The sequence below is a fragment of the Vulpes vulpes genome, chromosome 5 (assembly GCF_048418805.1).
Source record: "Vulpes vulpes isolate BD-2025 chromosome 5, VulVul3, whole genome shotgun sequence".
NCBI classification, from domain to species: domain Eukaryota; kingdom Metazoa; phylum Chordata; class Mammalia; order Carnivora; family Canidae; genus Vulpes; species Vulpes vulpes.
In genome coordinates this window covers 35,072,292-35,084,619 of record NC_132784.1, presented here as the reverse complement: position 1 = coordinate 35,084,619, position 12,328 = coordinate 35,072,292, and the positions used below count along the sequence as shown (strand labels likewise).

The 12,328-nt window shown below is 45.2% G+C and overlaps 1 protein-coding gene across 4 annotated transcripts in view; it reads right to left on the bottom strand.

The window, feature by feature from the left end:
- The window catches only part of ME2 (malic enzyme 2), a 48,771-nt gene extending 41,418 nt beyond the window's left edge, over positions 1-7,353 (bottom strand). The window contains exons 1-2 of one of the 4 annotated variants that reach the window (XM_072757856.1): positions 7,288-7,353; positions 5,164-5,369 (exon numbers count right to left, since the gene is read on the bottom strand). The gene's annotated coding sequence lies outside the window, so the exon portion shown is untranslated. Of the gene's footprint in view, positions 1-5,163; positions 5,595-6,163; positions 6,324-7,287 lie in introns of those variants that run through there. The other 3 variants (XM_072757855.1, XM_025997603.2, XM_072757857.1) reach the window with 3 other exon arrangements.
- Between the last annotated feature and the right edge of the window lie 4,975 nt (positions 7,354-12,328).

Genomic DNA, 12,328 nt, shown 5'->3' with positions numbered 1-12,328 from the left:
ATATTACAATATATATATGTATCAAATTAATGTTATACACCTTAAATTTACACAGTATCATATGCCAAATATACTTCAATAATATAATATAATAAAGAATTATGAGAGATATACAATAAAATAATTGGTCACTTTAAAGAGTTAATGTCCTGAAAGACAAAAACTAGGGAACCACTGCAATTTAAAGAAGGCTGACCATATGACAAATGCAAAATCTGAATTTAAGAAAATGCTATCAAAGACATTTATTGGGACAATTGGCAAAACTGAAAGATATACTGTAGCTTAAATAAAAGTACTGTAGGGGCACCTGGATGGCTCAGTGGTTGAGTGTCTGTTTTAGGCTCAGGTCATGATCCTGGGGTCCTGGGATCGAGTCCTGCATTTGACTCTTCGCAACGAGCCTGCTTCTCTGTCTCTGCCTCTCTCTGTCTTTCATGAATAAACAAATAAATCTTTTTTTTAAAAAGTACCATAAAACTTTAAGTTGCCTCTATTTGATAGCCATATGTAAGAGATATCCTTGGTCTGAAAACACAGTGAAGTATTAAGGGGCCAAGAAGTATGATATATGCAACCAAAGCCTTTTAAAGCATTTCAAAATAAATTTTTAAAAGATTTGAAATGGTAGCTTTGATCATGTGTTTGTATAGTTCTTCCAGGAGAGACAACATTATTGCACAAAACTAAAACTTTGGTACGAAAGACTAGTGTTGCAGTATACTGGCGAGGCAGACATATCTAAGATATAGGATGGAATGATTTTTACTTTAAATCAGAGACAATCTGAAGAAAAATTCATTTTGTAATCAGCACTTGTAGTATAATCAATACTTGCAGGGGCGCCTGGGTGGCTCAGTCAGTTAAAAGTCCAACTCTTCATTTCCACTCAGGTTATGATCTCCTGGTCCAGAGATCAAGCCCCAAGACAGGCTCCAGCGCGGAGTGTGCTTGAGGCCCCTGCCTCTCCCTCTGTGTCCTTCCCTCCCAAATAAATAAATAAGATCTTAAAAAAAATTTTTTTTTGTCCCCAATTTCTGGCACAGAGCCCCTAAAAACCTGTGGAATTTCCTGAATGATACAAGTACTTTTTTGTTATTCATAGGAAGCCACTTTTGATGATAGGTGAGTTTATGCTAATGAGACGATGGGGGGGGGGGGCCCACAGGGACGACCCCTACAAAGCCTCCGGATACAGCTGGTCACCAGAAATATCATGTGATTAGAGAGTAGGAAATTTGTGCTCCACTCTGGAACCTGCAGAAAGGGAAGTGGGCAGGCCTGAGATCTCCTTTTTAACAAGGAGATCTGCTGAGCTTTCATGTTGGTGCACACACGTAGATGCAGGGGGGTGGCATGCTCAGGGAGGGCAAAGAGCTCTATGTCTTCCCCCCCACTCTCATCAATACGTAGTTCTATGTATCTCTTCTGTGGGTTCCTAAGTTGTATCCTTTTATAATAAACCAGCAAATGTAAGTCAAGTATGTCTCCGAGTTCTGGGAGTCATCATAGCAAATCATCCAGTCAGGAGGGGGTTGTGGGAAGCCTCAATTTACAGACGGTTGATCAGAAGTATGGGTCACAGCCTGGGACTAGTGATTGGCATCTTACATAGGGGCAGGGCAGTCTTTTGGGACTGAGCCCCTAACCTGTAGGATCTGAAGTTACCTCCATTCAGACAGTGTCAGAATTAAGTTAAATTAAGGCACGCCCAGTCAGCATTTGCTAAGAACTGGAGAACTGCTGGGCGTGGGGGGCAGGAAATATCTCACGTTTGGTGGCCAGAAGAATTGAGACTGCAAGTAAGGAGAATTCGAGTTTTTCCTTTCAGGAGTTAATTTAAGACCAGCATTCTAATATATGAAATCTATTTTCAACTCCTGGTTAAAGTTTTACTTCACTACCCAATCCTGAATGTAGTCTGTATAATAAACATACCACCACTTGTCCAATCTACCTTATAGATGATGGGGACGATCAAATGAGAGACCATATGCAGAAAAGTATTATAATTACGCAATGTTTTATCACTGAAATTACTTTATTAGTAAGTGATATAGGGTAAAATAAAATACGAAGTAATTTTAATAGTGTCTTTAAAAACAGTGGGCGTAAGTTAAAAAATTAAGGAAAAAAAAATCTGCCAAAACTAGAACCAAGGACTCAGACATAGGCAAACAGCCTTAATATCAGCCGAGGAGGCAACAAGATAAAATGTTACGTTATACAGATGTGATGAAAGGAGAATTCTAAGAATGAGTGGGGTAAAAACAGGAACCAAAAGGCGGGCTTCTAATTTTCAATCACCACATAAAATCGAGCTGCTTGCTTGGGCTACGCCTCTGGTTTCTCCCCCTGGTGTGTCATTCATGTGGCCTTGCCCTGGAACTTACTCTCTGGCATTTACAAACTGGCTTGGGACAGAAACTGCTAGGCCCCTGGCTGCTGGAGACTACTCTCCTCCCTACGTGGGGTTAAAGGAGGCCAATGCAGGGGAGACAGAAATTAGAGGTCACGACTGGGTGCAATGAGCATAAGCTCTGCAGTCAAACCGGAGTCTGAATCTAGACTCAGCTCATCGCTGCTCTGGAATCAGCCGTGTCACCCAGGCATTCCCAAATGGTGTCTGAATCGGTGTTAGTCTGGAACAATTTTTCACTGGTTTGTGGCCGAATGAGAAAAACTGGGACAATGCAACACAGTCTTTCATAAAACAAAATTTGTCTTTGTTTTCCTGCTCTACTTATGATCTTCATACCCTTTTTGGTGATAAAAATGTCTTGTCTTTTCTGAAAAGATGGGGACGGTAGATTGCAATAGTTCTTTAAAAGGTCCTTAATTTAAAAAGGTCCTTTAGCTACTGACAAAATTAAAAGTTGGCAGTCTCATGTCTGGTCCCAATTGTCCTCCTTTTCATACCTGCCCCTGAAGTCCAAAAGCCCTGAGAAGTTTCATACTCTCATCAATCAAACAGGGGAGAGAGAACTCTATTTTGCAGAGCTGTGTGTAGCAATGATGATATTTATAAAAATTATCAAGCAATTAAAAGTTTTATCATCATCACAAAGAGCTTAACTACAGGGCGTAAAAGTTTACTTAACAAAACCCATAACCAGGCAGTTTAGCAGTGTAGTCAAGGCAAGCTCTGGACTCAAAACTACTGGATTTAAATCCTGACTTGGCCAATGCTAAGTCTGATTTTGAAGAAGTCTGTTGCAGTTTTCTCATCACTCAAATGGGGATGATAAACAACAGGACCCACTAAACAGGGCCACTTTAAGATTTAAATTAGATAATCCATGTAAGATACTTATCACAGTGCCCTCTAAGTGTTCTATAAATGTTAGTTATCTAAGCACTATTAGTAGTAAAAATAGACTAAAGGTAGTCACAAGGTGTCTTCTGAATGCCTGTTAGTTTCTGCATCAACATCGTTTTCTTTAAAGATTTTATTTATTTGACAAAGAGTGAGAGAGCACAAACAGGAGGAGCAGCAGGCAGAGAGGGAGAAGCAGGCTCCCCACTGAACAGAGCCCCCGACATGGGGCTAGATCCCAGGACCTGGGATTATGACCTGTGCCAGGGGCAGATGCTTGATCGACTGAGCCAACCAGAAGCCCCATATCACCATTTTCTACTATGAAATCCTTATTAAGAGCCTATAAGGATAATCATGGCTAGGGAAAAATACTGTATTGATTCCCTAGATGTTGTTTAGAATGACATTTGATGTTGCCTGGATCTACATATACCATCCAAATTCTCATTAGTGACCTAGAGATTTAATTGGAAACAGTTTAAATAAATGCTAACCATGACAGGATATATATTGGATAAATATTGTTCAAAGGAAATACGCAGCCATATAATGAAAATGGTGACTTTAAAAAAAAAGCTAACTTTTAATAAAACAGATTTTTAGAAAACGTAGAGTGATTTTGATAGTATGAATTTTGTGCTCCCTCTAAAATTGATCCTCAGTAAACAACTACAGGTTTCAGTATTATGTATATTTTAAAATATGACTAAGTTTGGGGTGCCTGGGAGGCTCAGCTGGTGAAGTGCCCAATTCTTGATTTCAGCTCAAGTTTTGATCTCAGGGTCATGAGTTCAAGCCATGTTGGGTGTGGAGCCTACTTAAAAAATAAGTAAAATATGACTAAGTTTGAAAATTCATCAACAAATTAAAATTTGTTTAATCTCATATATAATTTAATGTAGTTTAGAATAGGTTGTTTTCACAGGAAATTAAATATAAATTATGCATGAGCAGCATTATAGGAGTTAATCTGCATAAGAAATTTTCAAATAGTAAAGGGAGTCTTTTTTAATGAATTTTTAACGTGTATCCATAACAAATGTATTATAAAAGACAAAAACACTACGCATAAACGCCTTGTAAGGATGAAACCTGTAAGCAGTTCTTTCTCAGGAGTTAACTGTGCAGCAAGAGTATATTTAACTCTTGGGGTGCCTGAGTGGCTCAGCGGTTGAGCTCTGCCTTTGGCTCAGACCATGATCCTGGGGTCCTGGGATATAGTCCTGCATCCGGCTTCCTGGGGGGACCCTCTTCTCCCTCTGCCTATGTCTCTGCCTCTCATGAATACGTAAATTTTAAAAATCTTTAAAAATATATATATATATTTAACTTTGAAGAGATGGGAGAATTTCTACAAAACCATAGCCCAACATTTCCTCAATATATGACAGAAGTCATATCAGCATATCTGGTCTCTATTCCTACCTTTTAATTAAGTCTTTATAACTACCATAAAAGTCAAATACAGGTTACAAATCAAAGTTCAAAGCTAATTAAAAGTCCCACATTAAGAGACAAGGGTTAAACGGTTTTTTTTCTGTGTTTTGGCAAATCATGTAACATAGTACATGTAACTCAATCAGTTTTAGTAGTTGCACAATAGATTATATATTTACCTATGTTTTATCAGTCCTGAAGCATGTGCGTGTGTACATATACACATACAGATACACACAAGGGGCGGGGTAGGGAGGGGCAAGTGTGGGCAACTATTTCTTCTCTTACTTCCAGAATGCCTGGAAACTACAGAATAAATGCATGGGTGAAGATTAAGGTTAAAGTTCACGAGTACCACATTGCAATTACTTTAACAACAAGTAGGGAGGGAGGGATGGGGCCCTTACCTTAAATTACCTGGGTTCGAATCCAGACTTTGCCACCTAGAACCTGTGATCTTGTCCAAGTTACTTAACCTTCTTAAGCCTCAGTTTCTTTATTTGTAAAGTGGAAATAACAATACCAACCTCAAAGAGTTATTTTGAGATGATTCACGGACAGAACAGTGTCCAGGCGGGAGCGGACAATTAATACGAGCTTCTATTGTTACCGACTGCAACACGAGAGGAAACAACCTGGCTATTTATCGACTACTCGGCCTGGAACCGGTGGGAACCCACCGGGGCACCGCTACTAGAACTGCGGTCGTGACCTCCAGGGTCCATCCCCGGCCCCACCCCCCAGCCCCCCACTTCCAGGCCTGCGCGGGCCACTGGGGGTGAACCCACGACCTGCACCGACAGCTCCCTGCGGCGAGGAGCTGGGAGCCCGGAGCCCGGGCAGGCTGCTGAACCGAGTCCTGCCGCCCGCCTGGCTGCAGGGGCGCGGGGGGGGGGGGGGGGGAGTTCGGGGCTCACGGGTCAGCCCGGGACCCGCTGGGGCCGCGAAGGATGCCCGACCCCGGGCCTTTCCCTCCGCCGCGCCCCGCCCAGCGGCCCCGCGCCGCCGCACGCGCCCAACCGGCGGCGGGTCCACGAGGAGCGCGGCGGGCGGGGGGGAGGAGAGGGGAGATCCGCGCCCGCGCCCCCTCCCTCCCGGACCCCCTCCCTCCCGAACCCCCATCCTCCCTCCCGGACCCCCTCCCTCTTCCCTCCCTCCCGGACCCTCCATCCGCCCTCCGCCCTCCCTCCCTCCCAACCCTCCCTCCCGGACCCCCTCCCTCCCCCCTCCCTCCCGGAGCCCCCCCATCCTCCCTCCCCCCTCCCTCCCGGACCCCCATCCTCCCGTACCCCCTCCATCCCACCCTCCCGGACCCCCTCCCCCCCTCTCCCCCTCCTCCCCCTCTGCCCCCCTCCGCCCCTCCCTCCCGGGCCCCGCCGCGCCAGGCCGCGCCCCGCGGAGCCCTACCGAAGTCCGTGCGGGCGACAGGTGGTGCTGCCGGGGGAGAGGCCGCGGCCCGCCGCCCACCAGGCGATGCTCCGCGGCGGCCTCGCCCGCCCCTTCCCCGAGCTGCGCGGAGCGGGCGCCGGGCGGGCCTCGCACAGGGGGGGGCAGCGGCGCGGCGCGGCGGCCGGGAGGCGGCGGGTGGAGCCGGGGAGCGGGGCGGGGCCGGCGCAGACTGACGGGCACGCGGGCCAATAGGCAGGCAGAGACCGGTTGCCCCGCCTCCGGGGCGGGGCTCGGGCCGCGGCTCCGCTGCCGGCGCGCCGAGTTCCCCCCCGGGGCCGTCCGCGGGCTGGTCCCTCGAGGTCGCGGTCCGAGGTCGCGGTCCGAGGCCGGGCGCGCTCCCGTGTGGACGCGACGACCAGGGGCCGCGCGGAGCAGGACGACCCCGGAGACGCCTGCGAGGCCCGGGCGCTCGACGCTGAGGCCCGCGCGTTCGCGCGAGAAGCGGCTCTGCGCAGGCGCGGGCGCGGGGGGGCGGGTCGGCGGGAGGACCGCGGAGGGATGGAGGCTGCCGGGGATGCGGGACCAGGCGCGCGGGCGGCCGGCGGGGAGCCGCCAGGGCCCTGCGCCGAGGCCTGCGCCCGGCTCGGAGCTGCGAGCCTCTAGGCGGCGCTCCACGGCGGCCCCCGCAGGTGCCCGGCCCTCCCTCCACAGGTGCCGATCTCCCCCCCGCAGGTGCAGGCCTCCCCCTGCCCCCCCCGCCCCGCTGCAGGTGCCGGCCCTCCCCCCCGCAGGTGCAGGCCCTCCCTCCGCAGGTGCCGGCTCTCCCCCCCCCCCCCCCTGCAGGTGCCCGGCCTTCCCCACCCTTGCAGGTGCAGGCCCTCCTCCCCCCCGCAGGTGCCCGGCCCTCCCCACCCTTGCAGGTGCAGGCCCTCCTCCCTCTCACAGGTGCCGGCCCTCCCTCCGGCCCTCCCTCCGCAGGTGCCAGCCCTCCCCCCCAGGTGCCCGGCCCTCCCCCCTCGCAGGTGCAGGCCCTCCTCCCTCTCACAGGTGCAGGCCCTCCCCCCCAGGTGCCAGGCCCTCCCTCCGCAGGTGCCAGCCCTCACCCCCCAGGTGCCAGGCCCTCCCTCCGCAGGCCCCAACACCTTCAGGCCCCGTAGCAGGCTAGCACCGAAACACCGCTTTGTCCTCTGGACAGCAGGGACTGTCCCTGAACACAGCCCTTTACCAGCTCATAGTTATGACGTTGACGTTGGAGGACATGTATTCACCTTTTTTTTTTTTTTCCAGAAAAATCTTATCACCAAAAATTCTTTGTGAATGAGCTTGTGTACTTTTAAAGTATGGTAATGATCGTTGTATTCATTTTTTTTTTTTTATGATAGTCACACAGAGAGAGAGAGAGACAGAGACACAGGCAGAGGGAGAAGCAGGCTCCATGCAGGGAGCCCAATGTGGGATTCGATCCCGGGTCTCCAGGATCGCGCCCTGGGCCAAAGGCAGGCGCCAAACCGCTGCACCACCCAGGGATCCCTTATTCATTTTTTTTTTTTTTAAGATTTTATCTCTAAGTGATTTCTACGCCCAAAGTGGGCCTGGGACCCACAGCCCCTAGATCAAGAGTTGCAGGCTCCACAGATCGAGCCAGCCAGGAGCCCCTGGTAATGACCATTTTTAAGTGAAGATGTAAAGGATACGAAAAGAGTCAATGAAGACGGAATAAGAAAACCGAAAGCGATGGGAATGTCAGAAAATTGAATGGAAGTAGAGAAAAGGGAGTGGTCCTTCCTAAAAGCCAACAGTGACACAAGGTTGGAGCAGCCGGGCCACTGGGAGCATGCAAGCGCGGGGCATGTCAGGGGGCCCTGTTGGCCAGAGTGGCCACCGCAGTCCGAGGAGGACTGGCAATAAGCTTCACCTAAGATAACCTTGCTTGCGGGAAATGGTCAAGGCCATCAGGCTCACATGAGGGAAACTTCAAAAATGACAAGCATCATAAAGGTTCACGAATAGAGGTAGAACGGTTTTGTCTTTGAAAGACAGCTTGTCCTTCATTAGACTAACCCTAGTCTGAAGGGTTGTAGAGAGCTATTATGGATGGGACTTACTTTGCTTAAATTGAGACATTTCATTCTTTAAATGAAATACTCGTTAACGGTCCAGAAGGCAGATACTGCTATTTATGCCCCGATTCATTTCTCCTCCTGAGTCGCTTTGGTGATTGGTCTGACACTTCATATCCAAGGCAGTAATACATGGCTATCGAGTACCTGAAAGGTGGCTAGTCTAAACGGAGATTCACACGGAGTACGAAAACAATACAGAAAAGGTTGTAAAACATGTACCTTGAATTTTAAAATACTGATCACATGTCAAAAAAATGTTGGATATTTTTGGTTAAATGAAATTTGTCATTAAAATGAATTTCCTCTCTTTTTACTTTTTAACATGGGTACTGGAAAATGTAAAATTTCACATGTAGCTCCCATCTGTGACTTGCATTATATTTCAGCTGGACAGTGCTAGTCCAAGAGGACCCTGTTAAAGCCACATACACAGAAGCTGCTGGATGGGACTGGATGGGACCTCTGGAAAGGCTTTCAAAGGCTCAGCTGGCACGTGCCTTTGGCTTTTTGCTTCATCGCACTTCTTGCCAGAAGAGTTTGAAGGCATGGCACCCATCATTGGACCATAAGATGACAAGCAAATGGGTGAAGGCTTAACTCTAAGGGTATTGGCAGGATTAAAGAACTTGGATCCCTGGTAGTATTATTGAGCCACATTCAGCTTGGTTCCTACCCTTATATTTCTTATTTTGTGAAATAAGACTCTCTTTGTGTAGATCTACTCAAATAGGGTTTTCTCTTGTTTGGGCTAAAAATAATTTCTAACAAGTGCTATTAAAATGCACAAAAATCGTGATCCCTGCCATACTATCTTAGTTTATACTTCTCTTTGGAATAGGTCATAACTCAAATTGAGGATATCAAATCTAAAGTAGTAGTGGCAGCAGCAGTCATGATAATAATACATTTTCCACACATCTCTTTTTATTCTCACAGAAAGCTTACCACCAGTTACAGAGTCATGGCCACGTTATCTAACCCAGGAGCTGTATCCTTCACTGCAGTTCTCAAGGAAAGAGCACACTTTGGGAGTTTGAAATATAAGAGTTCTAGTACTCTCTTACACTCTTTAAAAAAGTCACTCGACAGCTTTCTCCTGTCAGGTAGGTGCTATTAGACTTTGTGTACAAAAAAAAAAAAAAAAAAAAAAAGACCTTTTTACCTATCTCAAAGTTCACTCATAGGAGGAAGTATAATAAAAAATAAACAGTGGCTTTGTAAAATCAAAAGGATACAATTGAAAAGTATTCTCATTCTAGTTTCCTGCCCAGCATATAGCTGATGTTCAATAAGTAATAATTAGCATTCATTGAGCACTTATTTGCTAAGCATTGTTCTAAGGTTCTACATATATATATTTATATATAGTCATTTAATTGCCTCAACAATAGTATGATGTAGGTATAATTATCATTCCCATTTTACATATGGGAAATTTTGGGGTTTAGAGGTTGATTCATCCAAGAACAAAAGGGATACAAACTATGTTGTACAAACTCTGAATATTCTTGAATATTTTTACATACAATTCAATGTCTTGGATAGACCAGAAAAAGCCTTTGGAACATTATGCCACTCCAACCCCCAACCTAGGAGGTGGGAAAGCCTTTCCATTTAAGCTGTCGATTAAAATCTTATACATAATTCAAGGACAAATTCTATTTTCACCTCTTCAGTAAAAGCTGGTGTGATAGTGTATAAATACACATTGGGATTACCTAGGATCATTAAAAAAAGTGATGGCTATTCTATACCAATTAAATAAGAATCTTCTGATATGGGACTCTAGCACCTGTGTTGCTTAAATCTCATTTGTTTCTTTTTTATATACTTTGTGTACAGTAAAAGCTCTATGAGAGTAGGGTCTTGTAAAAATTATTTCTCACTATACTCTTTTCAAGTCCTCACATATGATTAATGTTTTATTAATTAATATGCAGGTTTAGAAATGTCAACATCTTTCTTGTTCCAATGAAGGAGTTCTCAGAGTATGATTCTCCATTATCATCATCATAACCTTTACTACTACCATCTGGAAATCTGTTAGAAATGCGACTACGTGGGCCCCACCATAGACTCAATTAGAAATTCTGGGGTCGGGGCGTAGCACTGTGTGTTTCGATTGGATACACACTCAAGTTTAAGACCCACTGTCTGATGCCATGCATTGATCAAGAATCTAATTTGTTTTTGTGTAGATTTTCCTACTGAAAAGAGCTCATTGGAAAACAAGAATGGAAAAGGTACAATGCTTGCCCTCACAGAGTTTACATTATAATATGGAGACAAAACATTTACTCTTCTAAGGGTAATTTAATAAGCAATGAGTTATTTACAGGTGAGGTGACAGGATCATGATGTCTTGGGTTTGTTTTAAATTATTTTAGAGAAGGCTGCCTGGGTGACTTAGTTAAGTGGTCAGCTCTTGGTTTTGGCTCAGGTCATGATCTCAGGGTCCTGGGATTGAGCCCTGCATTGGGCTTCCAGGTCAGCACAGACTCTGGTAGTTTTTCTCTCTCCTCCTCCCTTGGCCTCCCCCTCCCCAACTGTTCACAGTCTCTCTCCCAATTTCTCTAAAATAAATAAATCTTTAAAAATTATTATAGGGTGTTATACTATATGTTGGCAAATCAAATTTAAATAAAATAGTTTAAAAAATTATTCTAGGGAAAAAATGGGGATTGATGAAACAAGATTGGCAAAATGCTGTTATTAAGGCTGGGTGATATCTTTAGGGGAGTTTTTCATACTATATTCTCCACATTTTATATAATCGAACATTTCATTGTAAAAATTTTTTTAGGCAATATGTGAAAAATAAGCTCAGTGCTGTAATAGTTCAAAAGAAGCAACCACTTCTTAAACTTGAGTTACCTAGAAAGCTCTGTGGAGGACATGATATGAGAGCAAGACCTGACTTAAGTAGAAAAGTTTCTTAAGTGTTGTATTACCTATAAGCCCACAAATTCTTATGCATAATTTCAAAGGTAATAATTTCTAACGGTTTTTTTTAAATTCTTTCTTTCTTTCTTTCTTTTATTTATTTTTTAAATTTTTATTTATTTCTGATAGTCAGAGAGAGAGAGAGAGAGAGGCAGAGACATAGGCAGAGGGAGAAGCAGGCTCCATGCACCGGGAGCCCGACGTGGGATTTGATCCCGGGTCTCCGGGATCGCGCCCTGGGCCAAAGGCAGGCGCTAAACTGCTGCGCCACCCAGGGATCCCTCTAACGGTTTTTATTTGTCATTTTGGTGGTGCCAGAATTTATTTGATGGCATATAAGAGTTGTCACAAAGCTATTTATGGCCTGTATTTCCCCAACATAATGTAAACATTTGTATTTATATTACTATTCTTTACATATTTGTATCTTACATAATCTTCAATAGTTATTAATGTTTTTATGAGGCACACTTCCCTAGGTCCCACTTCAGGTAGTATATAACATCCAGTATATGCTCCATTTATGTCTTCTCAAATCCAAAACTTTTTGAGTTCTCAAGTCCAGCCCTCTCCAAGGGCTTCATCCATTTGTATGATCCAAAAGTGCAATCCTTATGGTACAGTAAACTAGGGGAAGGCTATGTATAGTTCTTAATTTCAATTTTGCTGGAATTAATCAGGTAATTTATTACTTAAATATTGCTTATTATAATACTCAAGCTAAATTTATTATGAATGACAAAGAATTGTTATGACGTTTTACTTGGTGCTGTGAGCACAGAAATGAGTGATTGGATGAGTTATAAAAACTTAGTTTTTTAGGAGAAATTGTTGATGATGGAAGTCAATAAAGTGGTTAGCTTTAAAGATTTATTTGAGAGAGAGAAGAGCACGAATGAGGGGGGGCGGGGGGAAGAGAGGGAAAGGGAAGGGAGAGAGAATCTCAAGCAGGCTCTGCACTGAGTATGGAACCCAACATGGGCCTTGATCTCACGACCTTGAGGTCATGACCTGAGCCAAAACCAAGAATCGGACATTCAACTTACTGTGCCACCCAGGTACCCCAAGCGGTTGGCTTTAATGGAAGGTTGACTGAAAAGAGACAAGGGAACATTCC